The sequence below is a fragment of the Notolabrus celidotus genome, chromosome 1 (assembly GCF_009762535.1).
Source record: "Notolabrus celidotus isolate fNotCel1 chromosome 1, fNotCel1.pri, whole genome shotgun sequence".
Taxonomy (NCBI): domain Eukaryota; kingdom Metazoa; phylum Chordata; class Actinopteri; order Labriformes; family Labridae; genus Notolabrus; species Notolabrus celidotus.
This window is the reverse complement of record NC_048272.1, coordinates 26,786,469-26,799,640: the sequence shown is the minus strand read 5'-3', so window position 1 is coordinate 26,799,640 and position 13,172 is coordinate 26,786,469. Positions and strand designations below refer to the sequence as shown.

General features: G+C 43.8%; 1 protein-coding gene across 2 annotated transcripts in view; it reads left to right on the top strand.

Annotated features, from left to right (window-relative positions):
• The first annotated feature begins 262 nt into the window (after window positions 1-262).
• The window catches only part of tafa4b (TAFA chemokine like family member 4b), a 50,065-nt gene continuing 37,155 nt past the window's right edge, over window positions 263-13,172 (top strand). The window contains exons 1-2 of one of the 2 annotated variants that reach the window (XM_034673364.1): window positions 263-733; window positions 1,244-1,323. The gene's annotated coding sequence lies outside the window, so the exon portion shown is untranslated. Of the gene's footprint in view, window positions 734-1,243; window positions 1,324-3,725; window positions 4,255-13,172 lie in introns of those variants that run through there. The other variant, XM_034673521.1, reaches the window with a different exon arrangement.

Genomic DNA, 13,172 nt, shown 5'->3' with positions numbered 1-13,172 from the left:
TTGGAGGGGAAACTGAAGTCCCTGTGTTGCCAGTTTTTGCTGAAAGCAGACAGTTCTTTGCTGTGGGTTTCATTATTTTTGTGGGTTCAGGTCTAAGGAGGAGAAGGGCTCTTCACAAAAGGGCACTGGTTCACTTTTTACTGTCACCATAATAAATCTGAATGACCTCAAAAACTTCCCAGGATAACTATGACGCATCGCGGCCACACGGGGGCAGTATAACACCGCACATGAGGCCAAATCGTCTTCCAGCGCCTTGTGATCGTCCCTGATAGAGTTCTTTTCATCAGTTAAGAGGGTGAGAACACATTTTTCACCGACACGTCCAATGGGTCATAACAAGTGAATGTTTATCAGTATATTTGCTTCAGTATCGCATGTTTGATGTCAGCAGTCAACGCTCTTGCCGGCTCTTTGCGGATGTTGTGTCTGAACTTTCTGAGTATTGACAGACACCGGGCCTGTCTGGGATGGACACTATTTATGGCCCTGCTCAGGTTACTGCCAGTGACCTCGTAAAGAAATGAAGAATCTCTTTGCTGGAGGGGATCAAAAGCAGAGGAACCAAGATGTCTGTTCTCATTAACCTTCATGGCAGCTCCAAATCGATGACCAAGTCCCGGTTCTTAACACCAGGCCTGCCTGCTGGATGTCTCCAAGATGGATCGGATCACCCAGTCCTCCTTACGACTTCAACTACGACACATGAGGAAAACAGTGAACAAAGTCTAAGGTACATATCCTCTCCTGCTTGCGTGGCGTGGAGGACGTGCGCAAAACATAACCACAGCATTCACTGGTTGGAGCGCTGCATGTGTGCGTCTCATTGATGAGTTTTGTTTAGTTCAGATACAACAATCATACATTAAGGTGAAAAAAACAACTACCTGAATACGACAATGCTTTGCTCCATATAGGCCCTGGTTAAGGTGTTAAACAGCTTTTTAAGAAAAGAAAGAAAACACATGAAAAGTGAAGCATGCAGTTTCAATACACAATATAGTCGTGGAAAACAATAAAACGGAAGTAGTTGTAACATTTATGCGTATAATAATTCCGTTTATTTTAGCTTTGCTTTAATGCTACCAGGATCCATATTAAGTGTCTCAAGCTGAATTAAGTGTGCCACCCAGAATTCTTTCACAGCCAAGTTTGGTCTACCTTTTTTGACTATAACCATGTGTAGCTCAATCATGTTCCCCACCTGAAATGTAACATTTTATTTCTGTTTCCTCTTACACAGGGTGTGGACTGAAGAAGTGGGCCTCAGATGCACTAGGACCAGAGAGCTTGTCGAAAAGGCTGCTCCCTGAGGTGGAAGCTGTGAGTAAAGTCATTATATCTCGTTTGTGTGTAATCCACACTTCAAAATTTAGATCTTTTCACAAGTTTGATTTTCAAGCACGAGAACCCCACCAGCTGCTTTGTCTGAATGTTAGTGTCCCATTTCATTTTTGCTGAAATTTTAATTTGTAACAGTCGTGATTGTGGTCTATTTATGAACTTTATACCTCTTTAAACATGTATCTTGGCATTTATGGCAGTCATTTATCTTTTTGTTTTACAAAGTAAACATCAGCATAATCTTATGGATCTCTCCAGACAAACATTCACATTACTGAATTCATCAATCAGCGTATGTGCATTTTTGCCTTGACCACCTTGCCAAGCATGCCTCACACCAGGAGGACAGGTGTTTCACAGGGTACAGTGCAGGAAAATTGATTTGGGAGGAAATATACCTGATGTTAAGAGCAGATTGCTCCCATGCCCCTATCCCCTCAGGCTCTGATCATTGGAGGAATGGACCTAGAAAACATCCTATTACCCCCTTCCTCTGATACATGAAACCTCAACAGGACTTCTGCCTTTATCCACTTTTACCTTCACCGCATTATCGCAATGTACATGAATGATAATGCAAGCTTTAAGTTGCCATCCCTGCTTAAGATGTTAAGTCTGCCAGGGCTACATGCAGTGAAACATGCTGAGAAAACTGATGCCTCTGTAACAACACCCAGAAGTGTAATGGGAAGTAAATTAAATTTCACACCATTCAACCTCACCCTTTAAAGTCTGTGTTTACGTCACATGATGCGGTTTCCCCTGATACTGTCTGCCCCCTCTGAGGCAGGATAGATGAGATAAGTGCTGTGAACTGCTGCATCCATTAGCTGCCTCTCTTTAAGATAAAAGGCCTCCTATTCCTGACACTCAGGTTCACTACTGTGTGGATACAACTCTCCGCTGCAGGCAGGATATATCATGTTTTCTTCACTTACGTTGAACTTCTATTATCTATGTTGTCTGCAGTCTAGATTGGCTGCATGACACCAAAGTCACAGGTCAGTCGAGAGCTGTCCAACGGCCTCAAATCATTTTCTGCGTATCCGGCGCTGTCCATGGTGCTGAAACAAAGATTTTTACTCCAGTTGAATTAAACTTGCAGCTAAAGGGCTGCATGTTGCCGAGTCGTTGCGAGCGCACACCAATGACTAATCCGTTCTCAGTTCAAAGTCAGACAGATCGATTTGTAACAGATTGAAGCCTAAATTAACCGCTTAAAAATAACCCACTTCGCTTTCTGTCTCACTCGGGCACAGGTAGAAAATTGGACAGAAGACAGTGCCAGACAACCATGTTTGAGATTACTGTAAGATTAATGTCTGTGCTCCTGGTTTAACTACTAATACTTATCCCATTTCATGATGCATGGTTCTTTGATTTTGATCCCAAAGTTATTGTCTTAGTCCATACAGAGATGTCTCCCCTGACTCTTGGCTCGCAGCATGGCCCAACGAGGAAACAATGAAGACGTCTGAATGCTTCGGATCGCCCTCACCTTGGGTCGTTAGCAGACATCGACCTCCTCTAAGTCTTAACGACTGAATATACAGCGCAAAGCAATCAATCGCCATCAACACACTAGAATATTCCAGGGATGGAATAATTGATAGGCTGTCTCCTGGTGCGTAACGGAGAGGCGGTGGTGATTAAATTCTGTTTAACATCTCGGTTAGAGGTGGAGTGGGGGTGGGGGGTATCGATACTCAAACTCTATCTGTAACACGATCCAAGTGTTGAGGTGAGGTGGGCTACTGAGTGATGAGGGGTCACCCTCTCTTGCACAGGCGATCTATGACAGATCTTTCCTCCACACATACAATAAAAAACTCACAAATTAGATGCAAATAATGAAGTGGTGAAAGCCAGAAAATGTAAGGTACGACCTCCAGGCTGGGACCATTAGTACATCAACTTTTATCTAAACTTGAGGAACCATGTCCATGTAAGATTCATTACAATCTAAAAGGCGCATGAAGGTTTGAAACGCAACAATTCTTATTCTGTTGAATCCAAATCACTTATTTCTTTATTTAAATTTAGGAGAATTGATTCTTCACCATTGCAACTTATGTTTCTGTTCGTGTGTGTTTTGACTACACTGTTTGAGGAATCTGACAATTTAATGAAAAATGTAAAGTTGTAAGTGAAAGTATTTAAGCAGGACGTCAAATGACGACTTGTTGAAATTGACTCTTCACAGAGGAAGAATGTCTGACATGTTCCCCATCTCGCATCCCCTCCTCCGCTTCACCTCAGTCGTCCAGGCTACTTATAAACTGCATGACATCAGTGAGGAAAAAAGGGGGTGTACTTTGGAGCTGGTGAACTGGGCGGGCGCTGCTGCACGTGTTCTGAATTGGGAAGACGGGCTCGCATCGCATTTCTCATGTCCAATCGATCCTTGCTCGGGAGGAGCGACGGGAGCGCACAACTATCACTCCTGCATTACTACACCATCACTCTCATCAGCATCTCTCCGGCGACTTGAACGCCTCTGTGTGACTGTCGCGCGTGCAGGGGGGAATAAACTTATGTGGAGTGTTTGCCAAAAAACATCAGCCTGGTGTATCTTTGGGAGGATTACGCACTTTTTATGACTTTCTCCTGTGTGTAAGGCTCTGAGATGGGACACGGCGAGATCGTGGCAGTTTGGGCCACATCGCTGTTGCGCCAGGCGTGTTTTCTCAGCCGGCTCCGAAGGGCAGGTAGTCTGGCTTGGCAGTAGCCCTCTTCAGCACCGCTTCAGAGTGTTTGAACGCGGGCTTTGGAAACTGGACAAGAGCCTCTGAAGGATTGAATGGGGAACAAAATCAGTGGAGTTGGAGCAGAAAGTGGCAAAGCGCCCTGCTATCTCACCTGGACCCTTTACAATCTACTGTGATCATGCCATCGAGTTTATAGATTTGGGTAAGGATGTGTGTTTTTCTTTTCACATTCATAAAGTATAGACTCACATGCCACGCATGCTTTCATTTTAATTCTATGTTTCTGTTGCGCACGGTCAATAGACTAATGAAACGAGGATGGGGTCAGAGGGGGACTTTGGATGGAGATATGTGGGCAGCAGGGAGAGAAGGGGAAGTGACTGGCCGAATGACTCACGAGCTGAACGCAACTTTGATGTTCTTGGCTCAGAGCACTAGTGAGCATATTCTACTGAGGAACAAGCAGCGGAATTTCCACCGAAAACCTCCGTGGTTCCCCTGCGTATCCTCTCCCTCTCCGCGCGTGATTGCTATCTATGCGTAAAAATGGAAAGCATGACGAGCCGAATCTGCTGACCATGTGTAGCGCGTGCTGTCGGTCAGGGCAGAGGAGATTGAGGTGATATTGATGCAGTGTTTCGCCACTGTCAGGTTAAATAAGCGATTGGTTGGGGCTCACCGCTGCTTAGTAGCTATTGAGTAATCTGCGAGGCTGATCCGCTGACCGGGCTCTTTTCACGCGTCTGCTAATCGCTTTGCAAGGATCGTGATCGGAGGTGGAATAGATAGCAGAGCGCGCGGGGGCTCGGACATATGGGAGAGAATTGAGGTGCCGCCGGGTTCTCCGGACAGATTGCGCACAGAGTCAGGGAAGGTGTGTTGCAGACTCTATTAGACACACACTCTCTGTACGCACAGACACACACACCTCTCCCTCTCTCGCTGTGCGCACACACAAACTGAGAGGGGAAAATTACTTGCTGCATGTTAATGGGCGCAGTAATGAGACCCAACCCCTATCGTGTTGTAATTGTTAGTCATCCTTGTCTCCACCCCACCCTCTACCACCCCTCCTCCCCCTCCCTCTGCTCGTTGCTTTTTTACCTCTATGCTCTCCTGCTGCCCAGGTCTGCAATTTGTACTGTATTGAAAGAGTGTAATTATTTGCCCATTGTTTTAGCGCACACAGCATTGGCACTATACAGAAAGTGGTGTCATTAGTGTGACAGGCGAGAGAGAGAGAGAGAGAAAGAGGTGGTGGAGTTGAAGCTGTTGGAGAGGATTGGTCCAGGGACTTAATTCTCATTGACAGTCACATTAACACAGGAGCAGCACTCTTAATCCTGGGGAGATTACTCTCTCCAACCTGACCCGTCACCCAGCTGTCCTCCACACAAACACACACACACACACACACACACACACACACACACACACACACACACACACACACACACACACACACACACACACACACACACACACACACACCTGTAAGAGGGTGGTACTGACGTCTGCCTGTGCTGCTTTTTCCTGTCCGTAGTAGGTGACTTCTCCTCTGTCTTTGTCATCCTTTTCCATCTCATCACACCCTCCCTCTGTCCATTCCTCCCACTGCTCTTTTCAGTGATCCACACACACACATTCACACACTTGGCAATTACTCCTCTCCCAAGGCTTGCTCTCATCTGGACCCTTCCTCTTCTCCACTCTTCCTCCCAGCTGTGGGACATCCTACTATCCTCAGAGGGCCGATGGGCTCTGCATGTCTCAACATCCTCCTTTCTCTTTAACCCGGAGTGGGCTGTTTAGGATGACTGCCTGGGAATGAGGGGGAATAGATTGTGTGCATTTGTGATTGTGCATGAGGACGCGGCCAGGCGGAGAGGCAGCGGGCGGCGGCGGGTAGAAGGCAGAGCAAGGAAAGCAGGCGAGAGAAATGAGCTGGAGAGACAGAAAAAAATATTTGTGAGAGATGAGGCAAGGGAAGGAGTTAGTGTGTGTGTGTGTGTGTGTGTGTGTGTGTGTGTGTGTGTGTGAATTGGAAAAACTATATGTGAAATGACCTGCATGAGAGTCTTTGTGTTTAACTTGTAGAAAAAACTCTGCACAATGGGAATCTTGGGAATCTGTGTCTGCTTTGCTCATGTTCAAGGGTGATAAAACACAGCAAGATGATAATGAAGATGCATGTGTTTGTGTGGAAAGGATGATATGCTAGATGAATAAGCAGGGATCAGGCATGTACCTCTGGAGAGGTGACAGCAGCGCGACAGATATGAGAACAGCTCCGCACAAGCACACAAACACACACACTCACACACACACGCTGGCATTAACAGACTGACTGTGATGAATGGATACTTCCTGACTGAGAGGAGAAGGAAGAGGTAGAAGAAAAGAGGAGAAGCATTCTTTCATGTCATGGGTGGAGAGCAGGGAAAGACCTCTCATTTGTAGACCACAGCGTCCTGGACAGCTTTTCATCACAGGCTGTTCTGAGTCAGAGGACATGAAAAAGCGTTATGCAGAAACTGCGGACAATAAAGCCTCCACTTATTCTCATGAAACAGAGTCCAGAGGAAGAGCAAGAGATCCATGATTGTAATAGATCACAGGATGATATTAGATCGATGAACATGAGAGTGTTTCGTATCTGTTTCTTGTCTGAACCACAAACCACATCTGGACAGAGGTCATGACCCCACGTGAAATAAAAGGGTTAAAGTTCAGACGTTGCTGGCAGGCCAGTGGAAACATGTTCCCCCTTGTTACACTATGTGGTGGCTCAGAATGGATCCATTGACATCTGGTCTTCATTAGTAACATGTTTGATTAATTATTACAAAGATTGATTGATGATTTATCAGTTATCACTATTATTGATTATGTTCTTATGCTAATTGTAATTTTAATTTTGTTTCACTCTGCGAGTTATTTAGTCAATAGATTCCCTTTAAATCTTAAGCAAAATCATTTTGTGTGTGTTTACAAACTTAATTTGACAGCTTTAAAAGGAGCAAACCTTTATTTAAAAGGTAGACTGCAAATGTCAAGAACGAAATAATGGCTACTGTCAGTTTATTGTAGCAATATTGGTATTGGAATATTTGTCAGCTGATAAAGGAATACGAGATGAACGATAATTCAGCTTCATTGTTTATTTTATATTTTAAATTTAGCAGAGATCTTTGAAAGGTAGTTTTATGGTCTACCAAGTCCCCCTATATGAGTATTTTGTTCACATTTATGCAAGCAAAAATAAATCAAAGGGATCTTTAGAAAGAGTGATGACTTACATTATAAATTAATACAACAGTGGGGAGTATTTGTGGGAGCTTGTCCACTCCAAATCATTGATACTGGCCTCAAAAATCAAGTATTGGTTGAAGAAAAGCTGAAATTATTTTCTCAATTATTTTTTCTTTTAGACTGCTAAAAGTAAAATATCAACATGTGGACTTACTTTTCTTTTTTGATAAACCTCTGTAAAGTTGTGTCTTTTTGTCCAACGACATTTGAAACAATACTTTTACGATCACAATTAGAAGCAAAGAAAATGATCACTCCCATCAAATGGTAGATTGTAGTGGTTCTAGTTCAGATGTCGATTTGAAGGAATTAAAAACATACAATCCTCATCTGGAGTGTCCTGTAAGCAGAGCAAAAGGTTGACTGTCCTGTTAGGCTTTCCTCTCACACTGTGATCATTTTGTAAGGTAGGTACCGACTGCTCTTCACAGTAGAGGTCTCGTGTTGGAGGTCCATCGCTGTGTGTGATCCTTGTCTTCCATTTGTCCCTCTATAAATCAGTCAGTCAGTGACAGTGAGGCCTCGATCTCCTGTGTGGCGCCATCACACCATCCAGACTCTCTGTAGTTCCGTCTAACAGGTCCTGCTTTGACTGACAGCTCTCCCTGCCGCGCAGCCTCCCTCAGTCCCACCCACAGAACACGGTGAAAGGCGCAGCTGGCACTTTCAAACACACCGCTCTCACGGCTTTAATGTGTCTGACAGGTTGTGGGTTAGTGGATTATTGTTCTGAATGTGCCAAGTGCTTTTAAAGCATCAGTCATGCACTGTTGAAGGATTATTTTTTAAACATCTGTTTCATACTTTTTAGTAATTAATTTACGCTTAATTTTAGTCATTTTTAATTGGGGAGAGAATTTTGAGGATGTCGTAACTCTTTTGCGAAAGCTGAGAGTAACACAACTTCACAGACTTCAAGGTGCTTTCTCCACAGCTGCGACTCACTTTGACCATGACAAATCTCCCGAAGTGATAGTAATGATTGTAATTGAACAGGCACAGTTTCTTCCCACAGTGCTCTATCTATCACCTTGGATGCAATCTGCTGCTTCCACTTGTGTGTGTGTATGTGTGTAAGTGTGTGTTCTTCTGTGTGTGTGTATCTGCAAGAGGCAGTGCGTCCCTGTTCACTTCCCTCTGGCAGCTTGCAGATGTGCTGGTTACTTTGAGCGACAGTGTGAGTTTGTGGGAGTGCAAGTGTGTTTGTGGGATTATGAAAAGCTCCCAGCATGCTCTGCAGCGTGGGTCCGCTGTGAGATTGTGGCGAGGAAGCGGTGCAGTGGGGGTGGTGGTGGTGGTGGTGTGTTGCTGGAGCCTGGGGCAGTCGTAGCAGCAGCCCTCAAACAATCCACGACTCATGAAGTGGGGGGAAAGGGTTGAACCCAGTGGGACACAGAGCATGAAGGGGGGAGCAGTCAAAGGATGAGGAGGAGAGGAGGAGATGGAAAACAAATGAGTGGAAGAGAGAGGAAGCACACTGTGGGTGATATCTGACCACAGAGTTTGATTAAATGGATGTTTGAGGAAGAGGCTTCAACAGAGAAGATCATGGGTAGTCAGGACTGAGGGGGAAATCTGTCACATGAGTGAGTGGATGTGTGTAAAAGTGTCCACAGTATGTGTGTGTGAGTGTGTGTGAGTGAGAGCTGGAGGTGATGGCTTTGTAATGAAAACAGCAGGCAGACAGCAGTCCAGGGTCCCTCTTGGTGGCTGACTGATGTCAGTCACCAGCGGACAATAGCCTCCCATGAGGGCGGCTGCTTGGATGAGGATGAATCTTTATCGTCCATGGGTTAGAGTGTGTGTGTGTGTGTGTGTGTGTGTGTGTGTGTGTGTGTGTGTGTGTGTGTGTGTGCGTGTGCGTGCACGTGTGCGTGCGCGCGTGCGTTCTGCGTGTGTGTGTGCACCTAGCTGAAGGTAAATGACAATGACAGCTACTTTAATTAATCCATGAACTAGATGTCACATTCTAAAACATATCTGACAAATGATAAAGTAAAGTCAATGGTCATGTTGTCAACAGACCATGCCTTTCCTTTGATGTGAATTCAGTCTGTTGAGGGGGATGACATGCCTAAGTATATATTTGTTCTTGTATTGATTGCATTGTTACATCTTAATTCATCCAGATTTTTACATTATTAAGGATTGCACATGTTGTGTAGATAGAGAGTGGATGTCGCATTCTTCTTTCAAAATCAATGCACTGCTGTAGTGCCTTGAACCTGCATTCTGTTTAATGACTACCAGGGTGTGCCTGGTCTTAAGAAATGAAGCACACAGTAGCTGTTAACGAGGAGGCTAGACACCTGCCTCGACTCTGCCTCTTTGTCAAAGGCCTTCAAAACACCACTTCAGAAACCAATGGGTGACGTCATTGAGACTACATCCATGATTTTTACTGTCTCAATAAACTATGAAATCAGATTTGAAAGATGTCTTACTTCCTAGCTGCTTTGTAATCTCACTGGTTTCCAACTTAATTTCTAGTCTCAGTCACTAGTTTCAATTTATTGATTGATATCAGGTTGTGACTGATCCTGTCAGCATGTCCTGAAATTTAAATGATCAGTTAATATGCCGCTCTCTCTCTCTCTGTGGAGACACACTCATTGATTCTGCTGAGGTGGGATCACAGCAGGTGTCTTATAAATTGCATCAGCATTTGAACTAACCAACCATCGTGGACCCAGTGGTTGAGTCACTATAGTTGCTAACATTACAGTCCAATTAGGCTAACTTTAGCATCTCACTGACTTTCATTTTTTGCTGCATCCTGGACAGATGTCTTTTGAAGTTTAAGTTTGTGTGAATCTTCTCCTAAATGGTTCTTTCTTTTTACATCTTGCACATCTTGCAAAACTCTTGCTTGCATTTGCTGTAAAATCTTTGAGGAAAACACACGATTCGTGGCACCTCTTTGGCATCCTGGCAGGAATTTTTGCTCGTCTAGACCAGTGGTTCTCAACTGGTCTGGCTTCGGGACCCACCATCACCCCTTAGCGATAAGCCGCGACCCAAATCAAGGAACATTTTTCAATTTATCAAATTGATTTAATATAAAGATGGTGCAGTTTGAACCTGAGAAACAGAATATCAGATTATGCCAACACACAAAAAAAACAAGTGTACTGCTAAACCCAAAACGACCAGCAAGTGGCGATGCTAGAAGAAGAAATATGTCCTTTCACACTATTTTAGCTGCATTTTAATGTAAATCAAAAAGTGCACATTAGGGACACAAGGTTTCAAGAATATTTTGCACAAACATGAAACAAATAGTCCAACAATAGTCCAACTAGTGAGAACTACTTTCAAAGCGATCAAAAAATTTAATTGTAGTTTTGGCATAACATAACATATTATAACAAAAATGATGCTATTAAAAGAGAGAAGAGTGTTTTGTTTCCAAATGCCGCTTTAATTTTGACGGCTTCATACTTTCACTTGCCAACAACTCGGTGCACACAACACACTGAGGTTTTTGTTGTCCTTTTTTATCAATATAATATAGTCCATATTTAATGAAGCATAGTGAAAAAGCATGATGTAACAATTTTTATTTACAATTTTTTCCCCCAGCCGATGGCCCGCGACCCACTCAAAACGAGTCCGCGACCCACTTTTGGGTCACGACCCACCAGTTGAGAAACACTGGTCTAGACTGAACGTGAGCGTGCTTGCTGGTGAACACACGTGCTGGCTCTTGCTCCAGACTTATTACATCTTTGGGGCCTCATGCTGAAAAAAAACAGACAAAAACAATATAATAGTTTCTGTTAATGAAAAAGTCAGAATCCTAATGCTGTCAGTATGGGTCTAAGTCCGAGTCATCAATGTCCAAGTTGTGTCATGAGTCCTATACGTCATGACTGGCGACAGACTTAAATTTAAGACTTGAGTGCTAACACACTTCAGGACATAGATATGTAAGTAGTCATCTTACCTAACACTGGCACTTCTAACAAAACTAAAACAAGATAGTGTTAGTCCAAATACCAAACTAAAGGCTTCAAAACAATAGCGGACAAACCAGTGGGTGACATTGTGGTTAATTCAACTTCTTTATACAAAACCAGGTCCCCAAAAAGAAAAATCAATACATTTGTTTTTTGGTAAAGACTCGTATTTTTGATGTTAGGTTGGGTTTGACAAGAAAATCAGTTATGGCTCAGGTTTGGTTACGCCTCCAGGGAATAGATTCATGTCGCTGCAATGTCCTTGCAAATGGTAAAAACACAAAGGCTTGTGAGTGTGCTGAGAATGTCCACAAGCAACAGAACATTGGTATGAAAATGTTTTTCTGTCAGCATATCTGTTTCTGAAATCCGTGTGTTATCCTTGTATGAAATTGCGTTGTAAGAGTGTGTGAGTAAGTGTGACTATGTGTGTGCGTGTCTGTGCGTGTGTGTGTGTGAGTTAGCGCAAGAGAGTTAGAGGCCCTGCTTGTCCCCTGGGAGGAGTGTGATATGGTGTCATGCTCCAGAGACCCACAGACAAATTAATTCACTTATTGACACCGCTGACACGTCTCAGTGACTTTGTAAAATGAACAATTGATCAGGCTTCCTTTCTCTCCCCACTCTACGTCTTTGTCTCTCTCTCACTCCTGCTCTCACTCTATTTTTCCTGACCTCTCTCTTTCTCTTTTCCTCCTTCTTCTCTAGCACTTCACACTCTGACCCCTCTGCCTGGACTTCTCCTCTTCCCCTCTTTTTCCTCCTTTTCTTCTTGTTTTAGACTCTCCTCTTCCTCTGGCTGGCCCATTGACAGGCATGGCACGTCCGCTAATTAATATAATTACACGCAAGCTGGTCATTAGCAGCTGAGGGGACTGATATAATCAAGATGTCTGTTTTTCTGCCTATGTGTGTTTCTGTGTGTGGTTGGAGTGTGTGTCTGTGGGGTAGACTGTGAAGCTTCTCCATCTGTGTGTCCACAAAGCTAAAGCTATTGTGGGAAAGTGTCATGAGGCTAAGAGTTGAGTTCTAAGTGTTTGTCCAGCGCCTCGCTCTTTGCCAGACATGTAGCAACAGCTTCAGTGTGACTGAGGGTCATAGAAAATCAAAGCAGGCTCCACATCAAGGTTGTTTGTTTTCCATTAATCATAATTTGGGCACAAAGCTCAATGAAAGCCCGCTGCTCTCATGAGACACGCTGTCAGGGCATCAGCCTGCTTTTCTTTGGCTTTGGGCCCCTGGTCCACTCCACGAACACACACAGACATACCAGGATCAGTGAATGAGTTTGGAAAAACCATGCTTTACTGCTTAGCTAGGCTGTGTAACTATCCTCTTCTTTACTCCTCTCCTTCTTTTTCATAATTTGGGGTAGGAAAGGAGGAAAACATGGGAAAAAATGAGAAGACCCTGCAGTGGAAAAATCATTCAATAAGGAATAGAACAAAAAGTGAATGATAGACTATGGAATTGTAGGTTTACTTTTCCAGAGAGTTGTCCAAGCAGTGCTGTTCTGATAAAGAGTTACAGTAATATCCTAAAAACAAAGACTGAATCTTGTCTGGAAAAAAAACAAGATGCAAGAAGCAACTTCATATCTGCATTCGTGCATGAAAGTGTGAATAAAATACGTAAGTGTGTGTTCATGTGCTTGCATGCACAAGGGCGGGTATGAAATCACTGAAGCAGGGAGCATTGCAGTAGACCTTGCAGAGAGGAAAACAGCTCAGCGGCGGAGACAGAGATCTTACCGAGTGACTGGAAGAGTACATAAAGACTATGCTCCACCACTTTAAATCAGTGTTTACTTTTTTTCCATCACATAAGTGAGCTGCAGCCAGAAGGGATA